We start from the raw sequence: 6324 nt of genomic DNA, 5'->3' as shown, positions 1-6324 counted from the left end.
AAATCCATAAATGTTTCAAGTTTGTTGTTACATTACATTACACAAGTGTAAGAAAGTAAAATGACTGAATATGAATGGAGAAAGTCAATATATTTGCATGAATATCAATATGATACATACAGTAAAGATATATGTACAGTGTGATGCGTACATACCAAGGTTATGTACAGTTAAGATATGTGCAGTGTGCACGTATATTCTTTGTGTGCACTCCTTCATATATAATACGTGAGAGGTAATATTTAGATTTATGTTACACAATGGTATCCATTTCAAAGAACAGCGGAGTTGCAGTTGCTCATTTCTCCAGTTTCTGTGCGTACGCATGGGTCCCAGTGTGCGTAGAGGTGCGCACAGTTTCATGCCAAGTTAGTTTTTTATGAATCCCCAAATTGCAGGAAAATTTGCGTATGCATGTTTTTGGGTGTACGCAAGCTTCATAAATGAGGCCCCTGGTCTTTTGTTTGACAGATTTTAAGTAGAATTTAACTATTTGTCATGACAACTGACAGGCAGTCCTATTGTGTTTTTAGTCGTTAGAATACATCACAATATTGTAGCCTTTTTTGCATGGGCATTTCCACTAATGATACCAGTTATGACTTACTCTACAAACACATGCAGACTTGCACTCGGTGCATTATCAATATCATACATTAGCATTGTATTTAATCATGTTCTATTATATGAACTAATTGGAATATTGTTTCATTGCAGGCAACACTGGCACAGCAGCTGTAACTGAGGTTAAGGGACAGGTTGTCTGCTGTCATCACCAGATAGGCTGTCTGCTGTCATCACCAGACAGGCTGTCTGCTGTCATCACCAGATAGGTTGGGTTCTGTCATCAACAGATAGGTTGGGTTCTGTCATCACCAGACAGGTTGTCTGCTGTCATCACCAGACAGGTTGGGTTCTGTCATCACCAGATAGGTTGGGTTCTGTCATCAACAGATAGGTTGGGTTCTGTCGTCCTCAGGAAGGAACACAACAAGCAGGAGATACTGGTGGCCTTCTACCGCGGCGCAGTGGAGAGCATCCTCACCTACGGCATCTGCAACTGGTTCTCCAGCTGCACAACCGCGGAGAGAAATGCGCTACAGAGAGTCGTGAGAACAGCCCAGAAGATCACCGGCGCCCCCCTCCTCTCTCTGGAAGAGCTGTACAACACACGCTGTCTCAGGAAGGCCTCCAAGATCTCCAGAGACCCAACCCACCCTGGGTACGAACACTTTGCCCGGCTGCCCTCGAAAAGGCGGTACAGGACCATGGCCACAAGGACAAACAGACTGAAGCACAGCTTCTACCCCAGGGCCATCCAGGCCCTGAACACAGCAAAGACCTAGGTTCTGGGCCCTGGACAGTCTGGACGGATTGATGGCAGCTGCTGGATTGAAAAAATCAGGTGTAGTGCTGAGGCACAAACGTGTACATTTCAAGCCTGCAAACTGCGACACTTTAAATGAATGTGCAATAACACTATGTGCAATATGACAACCCTAGTCGTCTTACCTGTACAGTATAGTATAGTGGATAGTGTACATAGTCTTTATTTATGTAAACCAGCTCCTTTCCCTTCCTGTTTTTTTATTTTATTTATTTTTTTCTTTCCTAGCACCAGGGGAGCCACCCCTCCCACATTTCGTTGTTTGGTACCTGTACTATAGCAATGACAATAAAGACCATTCATTCATTCATTCAGGTTGTCTGCTGTCATCACCAGATAGGTTGGGTTCTGTCATCAACAGATAGGTTGGGTTCTGTCATCACCAGATTGCCCATTGATTATAAGTATCTTCTGTTTGTGTGCACACAAGAGTTGCAGTTTGTTCGAGCTTGGGCACATTATATTGATATTCCTGTGGACGTCATAGATGGTCTGCAACAGTTGAGTGAAGTTGTCAGCTCCTATCTCACTAACACATAATGTTGTTCCTCTAATATTTAATGAAGCAGTTGTTGGAGTGGGAATGTAGGACGGCCACAACTAGAGATTAGTTGTGACTTAAAAGTCTGCTGGATACTTCTTTACCTCTGGTTCATTTAGCTGACATGCATGGCATTTCAAGGTCAAGCATTTACAGGAGGATGAACGAACACAATTATGTCTGTCAGGGTATGGAGGTAGATTTCCTCTGTCTAAATCCTGCCCACTGGTATGGAGTCAAAAGTGCAAACGAAAGACCAGGAATTTGCAACCAAAAAACAACAACATTGAAATAAAAAAAGAACAACTTTGAAACCGAAAGAAAAAAATGTACACATTTTCTTACAAAAAAACCCTAAAAGAAATCTACCTCCATAGAAAACAAGCGCAGAAAAGTGCTACCTTATAGGAAAAGCTAGTGTCACCATGCCTAAAAGCTGCTGCATAGTATTTTGCACCTCAAATATTGAAAGAAGTCCCAGTTTACGATTTTCTTTACTTCCCCAAAGAGCGAAGGACAGTAAAAGAAGATATCTGTGGCTTCAGGCCATCCGCAGAGAGGAGGCAGGTGGGACCAGTCCTGTAGTTGGACACCTCCAGTCAACACCTGTACTTCTGTGGTGAACACTTCATCACAGGTTAGTTAATGATGTTAAAGTCAACAGTTATAATGTTAAAAGTCAAAGTAGTGTCAAAATTCTGCATTAATGCCATGCTAATAAAATTATAGGGAGATGTGATTAATTGTGCAGTCCAGAATTAGAACTATTGAGTGAAGTACCAGCTGTTTGGGGGGTCATAGTCCAAACAGTATGTGTCAATTACTTTATGACTACATATTTGATGAGTGCATTTAACCAAAGCTGTATAAAGTTATTTGGAACGAGTATCTGCATTTGGCTTAAACTTACCCTACATTTGGCCAAAAAATAAGTAGTTAATAAATTCCAGTGAAACCAAAAGCAAAAGCCTATACTGCGTCATGCGCGCGAGGGCGACACAGGCGCTCACATCACAGAGCGCACAGGAGAGTACGTTGAATAGTTTGGTTTTGTATAGTCTATTCCTGGGATACGAAAAAGATCGTTGTATTTTATGATAAAGCCTGGATTCAAGTCAGAAGAGCTCTCACTTTTTAAACCAAACGTAACATTTTCAAAAAGCAAGCAATAGTGTACTATACAATTGGACCAATAGGCTTTTCAAAATAAGGTAAGTCACATTGGTAAACGAGGGTGAAGCTCAAGTCATGAGAGTCGCCTTGTGTGATAGAACAGTAATCACACAAGTCAATTTCCAGAGTTAGTGTTATTATGCCTAATGGTTGCACATTGGTCACATTTGGAACAACATCGAAAAGGGTAGCAATTAGTATTCATGCTTTTATACAACACTAGACCTAATACTTTAGAGGCTATTCTACACTGTCAATAAAGCAGGCTTCATAGTAGCCTATATGGGGAATATTGGGTTAAAACCATGCAATTTTAGAGAGACCCATGTAGAACTGCAGGGGAGTGAAATCCCATACAAAGACCGTGTTTTTACAGCTCAAGGACGCCCAGATAAGTTTCCCACAATAACTTTGCCATTGTTATTATTACAGCATGTATCATATTTGCATCACACACACACGTTCGCGCGCGCACGCACGCTATACACACGCACACACATTTCTTATTGATAAGAGTTTACTTGTATGATGTATGTTAGCCTAAGGGGCTTATTTCATGCCACCTGGTACCTGGTACTTTGCATGGTGTCAGAAGATAGAACAATATCAACTAGCCTATATTAGTCTAAATTGGGTTAGTGGTTATGGTGGTTAGGGTTAGTGTGTCTAAATTGGGTTAGTGGGGTTAGAGTGGTTAGGGTTAGGGTTAGGGTGTGCGTTGGTTGCACACGCGAAAGGAGTTGTGACTTCAGCACCACATGGAAGTTTGGTTGCAGAACACGCAAAACGCAGTTGAGGCTTTGATCGACAGCACGAGACTAAATAAAAACGCGACTAAACCCTGCTCTTTGACCAATCGGTGTAGGAGGCGGTCCTTCCTGCGAAGGTAAACATACAGGGTTAGATTGACCCACTGTCAATGATAACAGGCTGATGCTCTCGACCACGAGAACTATGAAATATCATCGGATTTGTCGATTTGTCCTAAACTTGAAATGAACGAAAGAGAGAGCATAACATATGCAGGTAGCGTACTAACGTCACTTGACATTCAAAGTACTTAAATAGGCCTATCGTTAATTTCGTTGTATGGTACCTGTACTGTATTAATGACTAAAGACCATTCATTCATTCATTCAATTTGTCGTTTTCTATTAATTTTAATTAATTAATTTTTGTGAAATGCAGGTCATCATGCGCTCTAATGTCGAATTTGCTATGGTAGTTATTGAAGTATCATTTGCATTGACTACGTTGATTGTTGATAGTTTTTTTTGTAGCGATGACACGTGCTTTCGTACCAGCGACATTTAAATTACAAATAGACCTAATGTACAAATGACATCAAGTCACAAATTGCATGGAAGTGATAATGGGAACCAAGCATGTAACCGTCGACTTCCGCTAATTTTAATTTAGCTGCAGGTCTGCCAGAGAGCGTTTTGTGAAACAGTCGATAGCCTATGTCAACTGATGTCCACAACCGAGTGGAAAAAGGCTGGGAATATTTAAGAACTGATGATCAGTGTGGAACTATACTAATCCGCCATGAAAGGGATTGACACATTAAAAGAGAATTAGTAGCAGTAGCTTATTACCTTCGTTTGAAGGCATCACGATTTAATGAGCCCAAATTCCAGGGGAGATTACTACATACACACAGGCATGCATGGGTAGGCTATACTCTAATGCAGACATTGGTTGATAATGAAACGGTATGGCATTTCATTCACTCTCTCTCTCTCCTATCTCTCTCTCTTGATTCAGGACTGCATCAGAAAGAAATGGAGGGGTCTGAGCCCACTGAGCGGACAGCTGTCTGTGGAGACGGGAGCTGTAGGGCCGCCTGCGGAGGCTACAAGCTGAAGGACCTCTTAACATGGTGAGACAATGCAGAAAAGACAGGCATGAACACTAACATCAGAAGCAACATTACCTCTCTTTAGAAAACAGGTATTTCTGGATAAGAAGGTGTGTTCTGTCACATTATAGTTATTATTTACATTGACCTAAAACATGCTGCCATAGCAAGTAGGGAATCTTTCAGGGTCACAAAGTGGAGAGATCTTACCTGGCCAAGTCAGTCTTCAGATTTAAATCGAATTGCATTTAATTTCCTGATGATAAGACTTAAGGCAAAAAGACCACAAAACAAACCACAGATGAAGATGGCTGCAGTACAGGCCTGGCAGAGCATCGCCAGAGAAGTTACCCAGCATGTGGTGGGGTCACTGGGTTGCAGACTTTAGGCAGTTATTGCATGCAAACGATTGTTGACCTAATACTAAACATGAGTGCTTAATTTGCACATAACATGAATCTATAATAATGATACAAACCCGAACAAACACATGACCAACTAACACAAGTTAATATTATGTTATATCTGACTCCAAAATACATGTAATGGTTAATAATGATTGACACTGCTCATCCCTGTGTGGCAGACAATCGATCATATCAGATCTTAGATTATATTACGACCCAAAATGCTATTTCACCATGCCCTCATGTTAAGATAAATCGGTGTGTGAGGGGTTTACTCTCGGCCAATAGCTGAAGCTGAGGACTCTGTCTCATTAACAAGGCTTGTGAACATTAGACATTGATGGTAAACTCTGTGATAACCTGGTCATGATTATGTTGTGCTGCTTTAACAGAAAATGAGAATAGCGTATCAACAGGTTCAAAGCAACATATGGCAAAGTGTAACAGGAGAATTGTACTTGTGACGGGCCTAACCCAAAAAGAATATCTTGCTGTCCCTCTCCATATATACCATTCTCAACAAAGGACATGGTGTAAGATACATAACAATTGCAAAGGAATTGACAAATGGTGAGGGTGTGACTTCTTCAGGATGTCCGCCAGGCTCATTCAACTGCAAATAGTTATACTGTACATATTAAAATCAGGGCTGACACCACCAAAATCCCTCTACATGGATATCATTTCTGAATGTTGAAACCAACATGTACAAAATGCCTTTAAATAAAAGCTGACAATCTCTTTAATAATAGATTGTTTGATTTCAACTCTTCTTTAAGTATAGAGACAAAAGAAGGACAACAATGCTTCACTGTGCCATTACTTATGCAGGGAACTGTATATAATAAAGTGACTTAGCATAACCTCCATGATAAAATAACTCTGTGTAAGAAGTTCACCACATTATTCTAATAATAAAGTGTGTCTAATCGTGTGCTTAGAATTATACGGTTCT

Source organism: Nansenia antarctica, assembly GCF_963989245.1.
Source record: "Nansenia antarctica genome assembly, chromosome: 4".
NCBI lineage: Eukaryota > Metazoa > Chordata > Actinopteri > Argentiniformes > Microstomatidae > Nansenia > Nansenia antarctica.
The sequence above is the reverse complement of the archived record's forward strand: the minus strand, read 5'-3'. Positions refer to the sequence as shown.